Source organism: Chiloscyllium plagiosum, chromosome 4 (assembly GCF_004010195.1).
Source record: "Chiloscyllium plagiosum isolate BGI_BamShark_2017 chromosome 4, ASM401019v2, whole genome shotgun sequence".
In the NCBI taxonomy this organism is placed as follows: Eukaryota; Metazoa; Chordata; class Chondrichthyes; order Orectolobiformes; family Hemiscylliidae; genus Chiloscyllium; species Chiloscyllium plagiosum.
This window is the reverse complement of record NC_057713.1, coordinates 73,484,946-73,502,974: the sequence shown is the minus strand read 5'-3', so window position 1 is coordinate 73,502,974 and position 18,029 is coordinate 73,484,946. Positions and strand designations below refer to the sequence as shown.

Here is an 18,029-nt window from a genome sequence, read left to right as displayed (position 1 = left end):
TTTCTAAGTCATATGTTTCAATGTGAACTACTTCATTTTAAATGTAAAGTGTTTACGTTATTTGTATATCATGTTCAAGTCAAGACTGAATGTGGATTTTCAAATAAACATTATTACAGAAATTTTGATTTGCAGTCATTGTATCTAAAGAAAATTAATTGTGAAAAGAATAAAGTTTGGAGGCCTTTACAAATGCTAAATGCTATGATAGGAAAGAAAGAGCATAAATTCTGATATACTGCAGAGTTAAAAACTGGTGAGGCTGCACTTTTATTCCTGATGAAGGGCTTTTGCCCGAAACATCGATTTCGCTGCTCCTTGGATGCTGCCTGAACTGCTGTGCTCTTCCAGCACCACTAATCCAGAATGTACTTATGATGTCACAAGACATGCATCAAGATCACTCAACATACCATCCAAAATACTTAAAAGCAGAATTTAAAACTTGTGAACAAGTACTTTATTTTTTGAATAAAAAACAATATAATTGATTAACAAACTTGTCTCTGTAGTTGAGTGGCATGAGCAAACTGTTCAACTACCCTTGACTCGACTGAACATTATACTAATACACTACAAGTCTTTATTGCCAATACACTGGAATATGATTGATCAACCATTCAGAGGTTCACATTGGTGCCAATGACATGAATAGATGAGGTCCTGCAAAGGTAGTTCAGAGGGTTAGGTAGGAAATTGAAAAACAGGACCTCCAGGGCTGTCATCTCGCGATTACTTCCTGTCCCACTTGCCAGTGAGGGGAGGAACTGGAAAAAAAACTTTAATGAAATATGTGGCTAAAGATCTGGTTTGGGAGGAGAGCTCCAAGAAGATCATTGGGATGTTTTCTGGGCAAGGTGGGATCTGTAGAAGAGGACAGTTTGCACGAAACTGGAGGGGCACCATTATCCTAGCTGACTAGTACCAGTTGGAGGGTTTGAACTGGTGTGGTAGTGGGGCAAGAGCCACAGCATTGGTCAACAAGTAAAATTATTTCGGAGGAGTCAGAAAGAAAGGCCAGTAAGCTGAACAGAGAGGTTACTGAACTGGCATTCTGAGGTGTATTTGTTACAATGTGAAACGTATGACAGACAAGGCAGCTGAACTTAGCTTGGATTAATATAGATAACTGATTTTAAAGCTATTAGCTGTTTGGTTGAGAGAGGGACGAGACTGTCAGCTTAACATTCCAGGATTTGGATATTTCTGGTGAGATAGATTAGATTAGATTACTTTAGATTAGATTAGATTACTTTACAGTGTGGAAACAGGCCCTTCGGCCCAACAAGTCCACACCGACCCGCCGAAGCGTAACCCACCCATACCCCTACATTTACCCCTTACCTAACACTACGGGCAATTTAGCATGGCCAATTCACCTGACATGCACATTTTTGGACTGTGGGAGGAAACCGGAGCACCCGGAGGAAACCCACGCAGACACGGGGAGAACGTGCAAACTCCACACAGTCAGTCGCCTGAGACGGGAATTGAACCCGGGTCTCTGGCGCTGCGAGGCAGCAGTGCTAACCACTGTGCCACCGTGCCGCCCACTAGAGAGGGATGCAGAAGAGGTGGGGGAGTTGCATCACCATTAAGGGAAAATATCAGCAGGGCCATTTGGGAATATGAGGAGTTGGAAGGATGCAATCACTTTGGATGATAGAGGAACAGATATATGGACAGATTATGGAAAACTTTGAAAACAGCAGGGTTGTCATGTTGGGTGAATTTAACTTTTATGTTGACCAGAACTTGCCTGGTGCCAGGGGCTTGGATAGGGGGAGGTTCGTTAGGTGCATCCAGGATAGTTTTTTAAACAATATGTAAATATTCCAGTTAGATAGGCCATGCTTGACCTGGTTTTGGGGAATGAGGCCAGCTAGGTGTTCAAAGTTTACACAGTGGAGTATTTTGGGAACAGTGACTGTAATTCTGTAAGTTTTTTTCAATTACTTGGGCAGCACGGTGGCACAGTGGTTAGCACTGCTGCTTCACAGCGCCTGAGACCCGGGTTCAATTCCTCTGTGTGGAGTTTGCACATTCTCCCCGTGTCTGCGTGGGTGTCCTCCGGATGCTCCGGTTTCCTCCCACAATCCAAAAAATGTGCAGGTTAGGTGAATTGGCCATGCTAAATTGCCCGCAGTGTTAGGTGAAGGGGTAAATGTAGGTGAATGGGTCTGGGTGGGTTACGCTTCGGCGTGTCGGTGTCGACTTGTTGGGCCGAAGGGCCTGTTTCCACACTGTAATTAAACTAATCTAATCTAATCTATTTAAGAATAAAAACAGTCCTCTCGTCAAAGGCCTACATTGGCGGAAAACTAACTGCCACAATATTAGGCAGGATCTGGGGAATGTAGATTGAGGATGGCTGTTTGAAGATAAATCAATATCAAGCACATGGAAATGTTTTAAAGGACAGTTGATGAGAGTTCAGGATTAGCATGTTCTGAAAAAATGAAGGATATGGTTGGCAAGATTTGGAAAACTTCGATGAGAAAAGTAAGATTTAGAAAACAGAGGACAGTGACCCCTCAAAGAGTACAAAGAGAACAGGAAAGAACTGAAACACGAAATTAGGAGGGCTAAAGGGGCCAGGATATGTCTTTCACAAACAGGATTAAGGAAAATCCCTAAATATTTTATATAATGAACAAGAGGTTAGCTATGGAAAAGGTAGATCCATTCAAGGATCAAACAAGGAATTTATGCATGGAGCTGAAAGAAGTGAATGAGGTCTGTATTCATAAAGGAGAAGGACATGGTGGATGGTGAGTCTCCACAGGGGTTTATCGATATTCTAAGACACGTCAATATAAAAGATGTGGTGGTATTGTGTGTTTTTGGAAAGCATTGTGGTCAGGACCTGATGGGATCTATCCCAGAATGCTGAGTGAGGCAGGTGAGCAAATTGGTGGGGCCTTGTATGAAATCTTTGTATCTTACTAGTTAGGAGAGGCTAAGGAGGACTGAGGAAGAGCCAAAGTGGTTCAATTTTTTAAAGATTTATGGGTAACAAGGATGATAAGGAAAATTGCAGGCTAGTAAGCCTTGCATCAGTGGTGGGGACATTATCGGAGATCATTCTGATGGAATTTATTGACATTTGGGAAAATACAGACTTATTAGTATTAGACAGAATGGCTATATGCAGGGAAACCGTGTTTCACAAACTTGATTGAGATTTTTTGAGGAAGTTGACAAAGATGGTTTATGGGGACAGTGTTGTTTATATGGACTTCAACAAAGCCAAAATCCTTCATGGTAAGCTATTACAAAAGATGAAGTCATATGGAATATGCTGTGAGCTGGTAAGATGGATACAGAACTGATTTCATCATTGAAGACAATAGCGTTAGAAGGGTGTTTTTCAGATTGGAGTGGTTTCCACAAGGATCAGTGCTCGGACACCTGCTCTTTAGAATGTAAATTATTATTTTGGAGGAGAATGTGGGTGGCTTGATTTACTAAGTATACAATTGACACTAAAGATTGTGGGAATGGATAATGTCAGAGGCTATAACAGGATTTGGATAGGCTGGAGATCTGGGTGGATAAATGATGGATGGAGGTTAATCTAGGCTTTGTAAGATGATGCATTTTGGGAGATCTAATGCAGAGGGAAGTAGACAATAAATGGCATAACCATTAGTTACATCAACATACAGAGGGGTCTGGGCATATAGGGTGGTCAAGAAGGCACATGGCATGCATGCATCCATTGGGGCATAAAGTACAGTTGGTTCCAGTATAGTGCGTGTTTCTTCAACACTAATTGGCTTTAATGTGATTGAAGATTTTAAGCCACTATTTGTAGAACCCAAAATCCTTACCTGCATTGGCTATAATGTGATTCCGTCCCCATTAGATTATTAAATGGCACTACTATTATGTGATTTTCTTATAATGGGAGATGGCACAAGAATGGAACAATTATGTTATATCAGAACTGACTGTATAAAATTTGGCAAATCATGTTGCAGCTGCAGGTCCTTAGTTCAGCGACATTTTGAATGTGTGTACAGTTCTGGACACCACATGACTGGAAGGATGTGGAGGTTTTGTAGAGGGTGCAGAAACAGTTTACTAGAATGTTGCCTTTGATTGTGAGGAAAGTTTGAACAAACTTGGTTTGTTTTCATTTGAACATCAAAGGGTGAAGGTGACCTGATAAAAGCTTGCTAATTAAGAGGCATGGATAGTCAGAGTCATTTTTTCCCCAGGGTAGAAATGTCAGTTATCAGGGGACGTAAGATTTAGATGAGGGGGCTAAATTTAAAAGAGATGTGAGAAGCAGGTTTTTCTTTACACACAGTGTGGTAAGTGCCTCGAATGCCCTACTTGAGAAGGTGATGGAGGTGGTTACAGTAGCAGCATTAAAGAGTCATCTTGACAGCTGTACGAATAAGCAGAGAATAGATGGATAAGGACTGTGTAGAAACTAAAGCTTTTTAGTTAAGAAAAGCATCATGTGTTGGCACTGTCTTGGTGGGCCAAAGGGCCTGTTCTTGTGTTGTACTGATCCTTGTTCTTTGTGAACTAACAAAGCTCAAAGGCACAATAAGTGTGGGAAGGCATCACAGGAGTTCTGCAAATTCAACTTTTAGACCACCTTTACCAATTTTGATATATCCAGTTGACAAGTAGATTAATGCATCCATTACTTCAGTTACAAAGAGCAATAACTTCACGTTTAATGTTCTGTCCTATGGTAGAACTACTGTTAAGGAGCCTATGACCAACTTCCGTATCATTTTATGATTCTTGTTACTGTCCTCCCTTCCTCATACTGGACAGAATCCAGTGGAGGCAATGACTGCCCCAAATGCTTCAGCCAAAGAAATGGCGAGGACCACTCATCAATGCCAGTGTCAAGTCCCCTTAGAAATCTGTGTCATTCAGATTGTATGTTTAGTTGGTTGCAATTGATGTGAACGGACATGAGTTTGATTCTTGCATGCAGATGCAAAAATTTGAAACGATCAATTGGACCAGTGGTTTGCAATTACTCCACCAATCCATTATTTTAACCAACATCATAAAACACTGCAGGTCAGGTGGCACTTATGGAGAGAAAGCAGAGTTAATGCTTCAGGTCCAGTGACCCTTCTTCAGTTAAGAGTTTTTCCAGCAGTATTTTGATTTTTGTTTCTGATTTTCAGAATATGCAGTTTTTAAAATCATAAAACTGATTTTCTATTAGCCTTTTTAAAAAAAGTGTGAATAAAGTTTCAACTTTGATCTCCAGCATCTGCAGACCTCACTTTCTCCCCTAAAAAAAGTGTGAAACTTGTTGAGGATAGGTAATGTTCCTCACTCGTTTTATTCTCATCACTGCATTTAATATTTCAGTGGCAGGGATAATAGCAACAAATAGTACTTTGAAAGATACTGTTAGAGTGTTGCGATCTCAACAAAACACCCCACTCAATTCTTAGTTAACAGAAAATTTTGACTTCACAGTTACCTTTGCCAATTCTTGTAACATTGTTCAATGACTTCTGCAAGATGGTCCTAAACCTCTTTTGGCTGATTATCTGCTTTTCTGACCAAGGAATCCCCTTTGATGCTTGCTATTCTCAGTAAAACTTACAGAAATGGATTCAACCCTAATCACAATTATTTGAACAGCCTAATTACAAAATATATCAGTGAGTCATTTCCCAGTCCAATCCAGTAAAATTTTCAAGATCTCTGACGTCTGATGGGCTGATACCCATCCACGTGTAAGCAGTTCAGTATTAAAAATCCAGCTGAAGGAAGATGGTAGCTTTGGCAGCCAGTTGTTATGCTTTAGCTCTAACTTCAGTCTCAAGAGACTGTGCCACTTGAGATCCTGCAAACAATGCTTGCTTTATGACTGCCACGTGGAAAGTTTTCTGATTTCACATTGATCAGTTTCTGAAATTCCTACCCCCATCACAATGATTATAGTTAGTTCATGAAGATGAACAAGTCAAGAATGAAGTGGGCCATATCTTGCATATATTGTCAAGGGTGCATTATATCCACTGAAAAGAATAAATGCATGGCAGAAAAGTGACCCCAGCATCATCTACTGCTCCTTTTCTGATTTTGTCCCCTTGCCTATGCCCCCAATCTTGAACTTGAATGGAACCTTCCCTGTTTGCTTTTGAGAAATACCTGAGAGCCCCTAGTGATTTCCTTGTGTAACTGCAGTGAGCTATGGAGTATGAGGGAAGACTGTGCCCTTCTTTTAATTAACAAAATTGAGATTTCCCCCATCTGACAATTCAGTGCTATTTTAGGGACTGTAAATAAGTTTCAAGAAACTTAATAGTTTGATTTACAATTTTAATTTCTGCTTTTTCCTGCATTGAGTTTTGGAACTTGTTTTTTAGGGTCAAAGAAGAACAAAAACCTCAACAGCCACAGTAAGTAATAATTTCCGAATGTAGTGAGCTTGAAATTGCAGTGTTTTGTCCCAGTGCTTTCTGCACCCTCTGGGTATTAGCTATTCTTGATACCTTACTGGCTGCAGTTGTAGTGCATCATTTTGCTTTCTGATTAGCTGTAAGAGAGCTGGCTGCAGCTTCTTACATCATCCACATCCAGAATGGTTGTAGCTTTTCTGCTCCCTGCATTTGGAATGGTTAAGCATAAGCTAATATAATATTACCCTACTATATCCTTACTTGCTGGATCTGATTGCAACTTTCATTCGCATTTGGCTGTAGCATTTCTTTCTTGGCTGTGTTGTTTTGGTGCAAAGAAACTGAGGCCAAAGTTAAGTGTCTTCTTTCATTGTTCAGTCACATTATTTGCTTATTTGAACAGGTGGTTTCCCTTTAGTGGGATCACTGAGCTGGTAAATAACGTTCTTCAGCCACAACAAAAACAACAAAATGAGAAGGAATCCCAGGCGTAAGTAAGCTGCTGCACATAGTTTAACTTGGTGCTTTTAACCTTTTCTCTCATAGTGGGCAGTGTGTGACATTGGCAAGTCATGACTGATCAAGTAGAATACAGCTATTACTCATTGATTCCACTTACTGAGTATATATGCACCATTTTCCATTGAATATATTTCTACCCAATTTTTAACATTTTACTTCACAATTGCATACCATTTTCATAGCATAGGAAAATAATTGTTCAGCAGTCATTCTGCCTCCTCTTGTAGATCTTGCAACACTATGAGGATGAATAGTGGGATATTAGTACTTTGATTATAATTGTGGTGTATTTTTGTTCTTTGAAGGTGTTGTCTCCCCTGATGCATATTATGGAATCTTGTAGGCTGCCCTTATCTTGAATGGAATAGACCTGAGTATTAAATATTTGTAATGACTATTATAATAATATAGGTTGGTTGTGCAAGATCTAAATAATCAAATGAATTAGTTTCCAAACTTGCACAAATTATGTCATTGTTATGAGACTTTTACTTGGACCATGACCATTTAAATTACATACACAATCCATGCTACTTTATTATTAATTTGTGCCTTAAACACATTAAAATTGATGGAATCTCAAAGCAATAACCTTGATGTTTTGTTTAAGAAATAATTATGTACAACACACATGTTTTATTGAGGATTGAAGCATTTTAATTTTGATATGAAAGGTCCACAGTTTGTCAAACCCTGGTGATAGGAATTAAAATCCAAATCTAATTGCTAGAATATTAAGATGTGTGGGGGAAGAAACTTGAATATTGTATCTACTAGCTTTGGATTTGATCTTTCCTGGTTTTTAAAAAAACGTACATCACATATACAGTGCTAATGTTCTTCTACATGGCCACAACATTTCTTTTCTGTAATAATGATGTTCAGTCTGCTAATAAGATATGCCTGAGCCTGAGAATGAGTGCTGCTGAAAAGGTAGGTATTATTTCATTTTGTTTTTACTATTGATATAGGGGGATTTTATTTATCCATTTTTCTTTGAAATACCTTTTGATAAAAGATATGCTCAGCCATTGCTGCATGTACATACCAATGTGTGGCAAGATGTGTTCAGTAAGTATCTAACTCATAGAGATCTAGCGCACATGATTGAATATATCTATTTTTGGCTAATGTAGTGATTGCTGTACTTCTGTCTTGGATAGATATTTGATCCTTCAGTGTTCTAATGTGCAAAGAAGGATAAAATAGTATTTGCTCTGGGCAATCTCATTCGAGGGGGTTTGGGATGATAACTCTCAATTTCTGAGAAACAGAATAAAGGGCAATATAAATGCAAATACTTTTCCTCTACTGCCCCCAAGGCACTGACTCTCTGCTGGAATGTGGTTCTGTTGCACTATAGTATATTTCCATGCATCCATTATTCATGTGTAAACATTTTTTCCTTTTATATTTGGAATGTAAACTTCACTGGCAAGACCAACATCTTGTTGCTGATTCCTGATAGTGCATGAACTGAGAAATTCCTCTGGTCTTTTTTGAAGAACCAACCACAGTACAGTGGACATGGAGTCACATGTAGATTAGATTAGATTTCCTACAGTGTGGAAACAGGCCCTTCGGCCCAACAAGTCCACACCGACCCTCCAAAGAGCAACCGATCCAGACCCATTCCCCTACATTTACCCCTGACTAATGCACCTAACACTACGGGCAATTTAGCATGGCCAATTCACCTAACCTGCACATCTTTGGACTGTGGGAGGAAATCAGAGCACCCAGAGGAAACCCACGCAGACACGGGGAGAATGTGCAAACTCCACACAGTAGCCCGAGGTGGGAATTGAACCTGGGTCCCTGGCGCTGTGAGGCATCAGTGCGAACCACTGAGCTACTGTGCCACCCTAGGCTAGATGATTTCCTCAAGGACATGATTGAACTGGATGGGTTTTTACAACAGTAAGTAGAATCATTGTCATAGAGTCTTACAGCATGGAAACAGACTCTTTGGTCCAAATTATCCGTGCCAACCTGTACCAATCTGATCTAGTCTCATTGACCAGCATTTGGCTCATATCTCTCTAAAGCCTTTCCTTATCATTTGTCTATCCAGATGCCTTTTAAAAATTGTGAAGTTGTCTGATCTGATCATTACTGAGATTTGTTTTCGATTCACAGTGGGATTTGAACTTGTCTCCAAAGCATTAGCCTAGGCCTCTGGATTTTCAATTCAGTGACATTGCTACTCTCTCCGTAAATACAAACAAGTCTGTTCGACAGTAAGGCATTCTGATTGAAGCCAATCTTTCTCATTTTTCAGCAGCACCTATGATTAGGATGACAAATCCTCTGAAATTTGTCTCCCACTCCCTAACAATGGAACTGAGACCAAAGATAGCACCTCTTTTGAAATTGACTGACTCAAAGTGATCAAAATTGGGACCTTACTGAGTATGACTCAAATTATCAATGCATTGTGTCATGCACACACTTACAGAAACATTATCTGTATATTTTAACTATTGTGTATTCAATGTTTTAATTAGAACCGATAATGCAGTTTAAAACAAAATCTTCCTAGATATTAATAATTGATCGGATGTTATGAGCAATGAAGAAAATTTGTTTTAGATTCCATAAATGCGATGATCAGTTTGAAGAACAGAGTTTTTGACTGGGTGTGTTTTATGTCAAAAAACCATCGACTCATGTGTAGCATTGTCCACTTCTTACCCTGGTTTAAGCCTAACTGGCACTGATTAGTGATAAGCGTTGCATTTGCTATCCTAGGGCTTTACTGAGACTAGGAACCGAAAACTTTACTAATCACCTGTCACAGCAACTAATGTCCAACGTTGTAATCACTGATGTGGATGTCTGTCATGCAGTTTACCTACTACATTATGATCTTTATTCCCTCAGTCACTTCATGGAATTTGCACTGGCAATTATTAATAGTGTTGGTGTTAGAGCAAGAATAATTCAATAGGCCCTCTACGAACTAAAGGAGCCAGTATGAAAAAAAAAGTTGATATTCAAAGACATAAATCAGACAAGAGTTTTTTAGACATCCAGTCCAGAAATTTGACTTTCAGTACTGAACAATGTAATTTCTATTTATTTTCAAAAGACAACTGTTTTAATACATTTCATGGAACCACATGATAAACTTTGAAGCAATACTCCCATTGATTTCAGTCACCAGCAAATTAAGTTGGAAATGCTATTCGTGATTCATGCAAATATTTTTGGATTTCTCACAGGGTACATGCATCTTTTAAAATTTTCCTTTTTACAGTTTTGTAGTGTGCATCTATTCATCCTGTCTGATTACAGTGAAAGATGTGTTTTATGAGCCCACTGGGAGAAGATAAAGGCAAAGTGAATGCTGTATCAAGACCATTGTGTTAAATCTTTGGGTTATCATTTGCTACATCACTGCAATCCTTAGAATTCAATCTCCACAAAATAAAATGCTCATTACTGTCATACCTCTATGTTGCTAGTTTGTTTTTTAACTGGGGATGGGGGAGGGGTTGACAGCCGAAATGACACGTGAGATCGTTACACATGTTCCTCTGTGTTAGGATATTTCTGCACAGTGAGCATAACAGTTTAAGCCTCAAATTTAATGTTATGTAAGGTAACTTTGCAAGTGCTGACACTACTGTGTTCCTGAGATGCATTGCAATATCATCATAAATATTTAATTGCTGAAAATAACATGGTGAAAATTGGAGCAATGCATCAATTCAAGTGAAGACTTCTTCCCAGTGACTTAATGCATAGTGTGATAATGCAATCCAATCGTATTGTTTGGAAGGGGTAGATTAGATTAGATTACATTACAGTGTGTAAACAGGCCCTTTGGCCCAACAAGTCCACATCGACCCGCCTAAGTGCAACCCACCCATTCCTCAACATTTACCCCTTTACCTAACACTACGGGCAATTTAGCATGGCCAATTCACCTGACCTGCACATCTTTGGACTGTGGGAGGAAACCGGAGCACCCGGAGGAAACCCACGCAGACACGGGGAGAATGTGCAAACTCCACACAGTCAGTCGCCTGAGTCAGGAATTGAACCCGGGTCTCCGGCGCTATGAGGCAGCAGTGCTAACCACTGTGCCACCGTGCCACCAGTTAGGTGAACCACAACCATGCAGCCCCTGATTTTCTGTAAATAGGTGAGAGATCATAGGCTGCACAGTTTTGTTTTAATTTCCAAAATATACTTTATTCATAAAATTATTTGGATCTCTATACAATTGGTCATGCCATTCTTGTGCACACATTACATTGCTTTACATACAGACATCGAAATTTATTTTTCCTAAATACAAGTCTGTACATTTACGATCCAGCTCTTCTGCTGAGGCGTCAGCGGAGCCCAAATGACTGGGTGGCCCCTGTTCTTAGGTAGGCAGATGTTACACGGTGATCTTTTCCCACTGCGCCTTGGCGGCAGGTGCCCCAAGCTTCAGCGCGTCCCTCAACGCGTCGTCCTGGACCTTGGAATGTGCCAGTTTGCAACACTGAGTCGGGGTCAGCTCCTTCAGCTGGAAGATCAACAGGTTTCGGACCGTCCAAAGAGCGTCTTTCACCGAGTTGATGATCCTCCAGACACAGTTGATGTTCGTCTCGGTGTGCGTCCCACCCACACAGTTTACCTGAAGTGTCCTCCAAAAGAACACTGCTTCCAGTAGAGCCCTCAAGCACCATAAGACTAGTTTAGTGCAAACATTTTTTTATGTGGTGAGCATTATTCTGTTTACTTTGTTGAATTTACACTGTACCAATTTAAAATGTACCAATTTGCACTGATTTCTCCAGAAGGCTATTAGCTGTTAAGGATCATTCGCTGAAAACCTTGTTTTGATGTTCTGTGAATTAGTCCACTTTTAAAAACATGCATAAAGTTATCATAAAATGTGATTGGAAGGCCAACAGTGAGAGAAAATTTGTAGAATCTTTCTGATATTCACAATCAAATAGTAAACGTTTTATGGGAAGGCAATCAAATATCTGTGTGAAATATGTGATATGCAGCTGACATGGTGTTGTGTTGTCACTTTGTCAATATTTCAGCTTCTTCCATGAGTGGATGAAAGCGATGCTTACCCTGTACATTCTTGGGGCAATGGATCCCAGTGGCCTGCACCCACTGGTTGAAAAGAAAATTGAGACGACTAGGTAGGGGAAAGCAAGGGACTGTACATATGTTACATGAGTATGGATGTTGATTTAATATTAGTTTTTTTCTCTGTCAGGTTGATTGACCTCAGAATCAACTTTCTGGCTCTCACAGTTAGTGTGTCATTACTACAGACATCCATGAGGTTGGGCAGGTTCTTTTGTGGCTAATTCACAGCCATGGAAATAGTAGTGATTTTTATGTTGATACCATTTAGGGATTCTATGATTTCCTTTAGAGTTTGGAAATCAATCTAGTAGCATATCCATTTTGAGTTGTGTATAAGAGAGAGACTCCCAGGAATGATGATATGGACTTGTTTGCATTGGGAACGTTTTTGGATTGGGCAGAGTAAATTTGGAAAAGTATTAGCTTGCTTTTAGTGTAGAAGGATTAGGAATTTTATTTTGCCTGCAGGAAAATCTCAGAGCTTGGAAAACTATTGGTTTCAGCTCACAGAAGTCATATTTGAAGTTGGATGCATGAAGCAACTTCTCCTAAAGAACGGAGTTGGACCAGAAGCGCTGGGAAGTAGTTACTTCAGTGTAAAGGTTTTTAGTTTTTTAACTTTAATGTAAGAGGCTGTCAAACTCTCAAGATCAGAAATTGTACAAAACAGTTAAGTTAACACTACAGATGTGACAGAGAAGGGAATTACTCTGGTGTTTAATAGCATAGAGATCGATGAAATATTTCAAATTGTGTACTTGTAAATAATTTGGTTTATTCTATTTCATCATTTATTTTGTGTAATAAATTCCTTGTACTTTTATAACTAGATCAGCAGCATGTGTTTCAGTGAAAGACCACCTTGTTAAATCATAGAAAAGATCTATCAAGCCAAGTATCAGTCTGAAGTCTGACTTGTCCAGCAACAACAAAAGCTGAGATCATAAGTAATGCACAACGATGATTATGCGCCTGCAGTTAAGGAGGATCGGAAGATCAAAAATGAAGTCATCCATGAATTAGCTGATCTTTACCAAGAGCATTTTTGTGTACCCAAAACTACCTGTACACTGAGTAAATGTGACTTGCTTATTTAAGGAACTTTAGATATATAACAAGTCACACAGATCAGGTCTTTGAAGTGGATCTTTGTAAATGCTTGTATTTACAACAGATTAACTAGTTGTGATGATGTTGCTCCTTTAACAAGGTTATGCTGTTCTTGGCTTTTCTTTTCAGAGGTCATAAATGCAGTGATTCTGAAAAGTCTGGTTTTCAATGGGTTTTGGGGCCAATTTGATTATAGCTAACAGATATTTCCTCAGGAAAAAGGCTTTCAAGTTTTTTAAAAAAACACTTGTACAATGAAAGGAGAATGGCCAGTTCTCCCAAATCAGCTTATCTCTGGTTTGACCCAAAGAAGTGGGACCCTGCTGATCCTCTCTCTGACATCTCTCCTGTAAGACCCTATCTTTGATTTTACCTTTTGCGCCAAGGGGCGTTGATGGGGATTGTTGTAAGTAATTGGAACAGCATTATTAAGTTGGGATAATCTGTTGTGTTTTCGGATAGGTTGAGTTTTTGGTATTCCGTTCTTTTTTGCATTTGTTTCATTTGGTAATCTTGTAATTACACCTGCTTAAAACAACTCGTAAAGGTAGGGTCTGGGCTACATTCTTGAAATGTTTTGAGGGGGTCTGGCCTGGTCCATAACATAGTTGAAGGAGACAATGAGTATCATAAATATTTAAATATAGTGAATCAGTTTGTAATCGGTATTGTTTTTAATTAATAGAATTCACCACTCGACAATCTGTGTAATCCGATAGGAATCTAAATAATGTGGGTTATGGCAAGATGTATGGTAGAATCAGATGAGTCTGATAAAGTTCATCTCGACATCAGGAGTGACTTGTGCCATCTTTAATTCTTCTCCGAAGTGATATGTTGAAATGCTTGCTCGACAGTCATGATTTGGAGATGCCGGTGTTGGACTGGGATGTACAAATTTAAAATCTCACAACACCAGGTTATCGTCCAACAGGTTTATTTGGAAGCACTAGCTTTCGGAGAGCCCCAAAAGCTAGTGCTTCCAAATAAACCTGTTGGACCTGGTGTTGAGTGATTTTTAACTTTGTCAGACAATGGCAAATTGCCAACTGACAGATTTCAGGCTTGATAAATACATTGTTGATGACAAAACTCACCTCAGTAATAATCAACCTTCCATTTTACTAAACTCCCAAACAAGCTTGATTTTAGGAAATCTTGTCAAGGAATCTGAGTGAGCATACATGGTGGATTCAGCCTACCACTTGCTCTGAATGAACCCCATGTTGGCCACGACCAAACTGCAGCCTGGGGCATGATCCTTAGCTGCAAACAACCTTCTTCCATGGATGTTGGCATCTGGAAATCCTTCACAACCATTCTGGCACCTCACCAGCGGACTAGTAGTGTGCTGTGGAAGCATTGACTTGCATTGCAGAGTGCACTGACAACTAGTGATGAAAGACCATGGGAGGGACACTTTGCACACAGGAATAGGCACTCAACTCATGGACTGGAGGCTGAAGCTTAAGGCTGTTGTTTGCTGTCTTAGTACTTACTCACTTTACACTACCTGCACCATTCATGTCTTGGAGGTCATGTTGTTTGAGAGGATGTGCCACGGTCAGCTTATCTAATCTGTTCAAGGAAAATCAGTCGAAAAAGGCAGGTTGTCACTGGACTGAAACTTGGCAGGCTACTATTTGGCACTGGGCCATGAAGGCTGTGGGAAAGGACATATGCATGCAGTGCAGCTGCAAGCTGTCCACAGAGCCAGCCAGACCATCACGTGATTTGCTGTACTGATACAGCTTCTGGATAATGAGGGTCATTGCATCCCACAGACCTGTTTGTCCCTGTGCATGTGGACAAATACTTCTGCACACATCACAGGGTCTTCCCCTGCGTGGTGCTGAGCGAGTGCCTGATCTGAGTAGCAGAGGCCTAGGTTGTTTCTTTCTCAGCCAGCTGTGGAGACATGGGGCTGATGTACTCACCAGTTGGTTCTCCTGGTTCTAACATAGCTAACGTCCCCATCAAGATGTGACTATCTGAGCTGGTGAAAGGAATACAGGAGGTCTCCATGCTCTCATTCTCAGAAGTTTTAGGTCACTTCTGGGGTTACTAGATTAGTGGAAAGACTGGCTATACCTGTGAGGCAATAAAAGAGCTACACAGTTGAAGCCAGTGGTTATAAGTGATGCACAACAAATGAGACTGACCGAGCAGTTAATGGCAGAGTTGAACTGGCATACAAACCAGTCCTTACTTCTTTGGAACGACATGGATATTTCTGCATCCCTGCATGGGGAGAAAAAGTGATGAGGTGTTCTGAGGGACTAAGAAGGCAACTCGGGGAGGTATGTCAGATTAGTGCTGAGAAGTTGAGTCTGAAAGCGAGTGAGGGAAGATGTTGCAGGCAACAGTGAGAGTCAGACACCAAAAGCCTTGCGGGAGGTGAGTGCAGCAGTAAAGATAGTGAATGTGATGTAACAGAGGAAAGAGAGCAGCAACTATTCTGGTGAAGTGGAGAAGGTCAGTGACCATCTTACTGCATTGTTGACCGTTCCTCCCCACCCTGGAGACAGCATTGACCCTGGCAGGGACCTTGGACCAGGTTGTCAGGGTCTAGTGGCCTGGCCTTCTCTGGGAAAAGAATGCTTCTCTGGACCGATCCATCCTCCAGGTTACTGTTAGGAAATCCTGGAGCCAAATTTACCTTCTTCACCATTTTCCACCTCTGGCAGCTTTGGAATGCCAGTACTCATCTAGATGTACAGCAGTCTTTCAGAGTTGCTCTATATGCAAGGGTTCTGGTTTTAACAGATAATCCCCAAGTGGTGAATTCTTCAGGGGACAACACATGGTAAGATGTAGCTGAAATCAGCAGAAGAAACTGCACAGGGACATGATTGATATGCCAAGTCTGGTATGACAAAGTGAGAAATTCCCCTTAACCTTGTGACATTGTGCCTTTTTTTAAAAAGACGGATTAATGAACCTCAGACTTGGCCAAAAGAAAAGTTCTATGTGCTAAATCGTATTTTACCACTGGTCTGTAGAACCCTTCGAGTGGACATTGGATGAGTTGGGAAGGTAAGGACAAAGGTTGGTGGATGTGGGATATGTTTTCATGATGGAGGGGATTTGTGGCCATAGGTGGAAGGCTTGAGGTAACACGGGAGTTAGAATGGGTGAAGCATGGGGAGTGATTGTGGGTGATCAAGTGCCAGATCAATGGGGCTGGCCTTTACCACAGCCAGCTTTTACAAACAGCAATACTGTGGCTGTCTTCTTGCAGTTCCTGGGGAAGGTGGGTCAGAAGTTTCTTAACATCTGTCTCCTTGGAATGAATTGAACCATCGGTAGCATTTTCTCCTGAGTTTGCAGAACCAGGAATCCTTCCCTCCTTAGGAGTTAAAGCTCAGGCCGACATTTGTAATGTGTATTTAAAATGATAAATTCGAAGATTAGTAGATGCTGAGCATTGTCCTTGACAGTAATACTCTATTCTAAGCTTAATGCCCTTGTGAAAGGAATAGGGACTTCCTCATTGAATAAGATGATCAAGTTACTCCAGTACTTGTTTCTAATGTTTAGTAATGCCTGAGAGCCTCTGTGTTGTGTCAAGGTACTTGTTTCCTGATTGCTGATGCATAGAGTCATAAATAGGTTTCGGTATGCCTTACTGTGGAAATCATCTAAAGATTGTCAAATTGGTAGCTTCAAATACTAAACATTTCACTATTTTCTTGAATAGAATCGCTAATATATACAGTCCTTCGTTCTTTCATTGAGAAGGAAACAATTGCTTTGGGGAGGTGATGGCTTAATGATATTATCGCTTGATTAATAATTGAGAGACTCAGGTAATGTTTTGGGGACCTGCATTTGAATCCTGCCAAGATTGATAATGGCACTTAAATTCAATAAAAGTCTGGAATTAAGAGTCCAATGAAAACCATGAATTTATTGTTGATTGTCAAAAAATCCAATGGGTTACTGAGACGAAGGAATTTCCATCCTTGCCTGGTCTGTTCATCAGAAAGAGCTTATGCCTGAAATGTCGATTTTCCTGCTCGCCGGAAGATGCCTGACCTGCTGTGCTTTTCCAGCACCCCACATAGAACATAGAACATAGAAGAATACAGCGCAGTACAGAAATGAGACTCACCGGCCTATAGTTACTAGGGTTATCTCTACTCCCCTTCTTGAACAAGGGAACCACATTTGCTAGCCTCCAATCTTCTGGCACTACTCCTGTAGACAACGAGGACATAAAAATCAAGGCCAATGGCTCTGCAATCTCCTCCATTGCTTCCCAGAGAATCCTAGGATAAATGCCATCAGGCCCAGGAGACTTATCTATTTTCACCCTTTCCAGAATTTCCAACACCTCTTCTCTACATACCTCAAAGCCATCCATTCTACTTAATTGTGACTCAGTACTCACATTGACAACAATATCCTGTTCCTGATTGAATACTGACGAAAAGTATTCATTCAGTGTCTCCCCAATCTCTTCAGCCTCCACACGCAACTTCCCACTACTACCCTTGACTGGACCTATTTCTACCCTAGTCATTCTTTTATTCCTAACATACCTATAGAAAGCCTTAGGGTTTTCCCTAATCCTATCTACTAAGGACCTTTCATGTCCCCTCCTTGCTGCTTTTAGCTCTCTCTTCAGGTCCTTCCTGGCTACCCTATAACTCTCAATCGCCCCAATTGAACCTTCACGCCTCAGCTTTACATAGGCCGCCCTCTTCCATCTAACAAGGGATTCCAATTCCTTATTAAACCACGGCTCCCTCGCACGACCCTTACCTTCCTGCCTGACAGGTACATAATTATCAAGGACACTCAATAGTTGCCCCTTGAACAAGTTCCACATATCATTTACACTCTTGCCTTGGAGTCTACTTTTCCAAGCCACACATCCTAAGTCATGCCACA

The 18,029-nt window shown here is 40.5% G+C and overlaps 1 protein-coding gene across 8 annotated transcripts in view; it reads left to right on the top strand.

The window, feature by feature from the left end:
• rims2a (regulating synaptic membrane exocytosis 2a) overlaps nucleotides 1–18,029 on the top strand; it is a 973,874-nt gene that overhangs the window by 14,598 nt on the left and 941,247 nt on the right. For 5 of the 8 annotated variants that reach the window (XM_043688435.1, XM_043688434.1, XM_043688422.1 and 2 more), the window contains exons 1-2: nucleotides 6,367–6,395; nucleotides 6,799–6,885. The exons of the other annotated variants lie outside the window; for them this stretch is intronic. The gene's annotated coding sequence lies outside the window, so the exon portion shown is untranslated. Of the gene's footprint in view, nucleotides 1–6,366; nucleotides 6,396–6,798; nucleotides 6,886–18,029 lie in introns of those variants that run through there. 8 annotated transcript variants of the gene reach the window in all.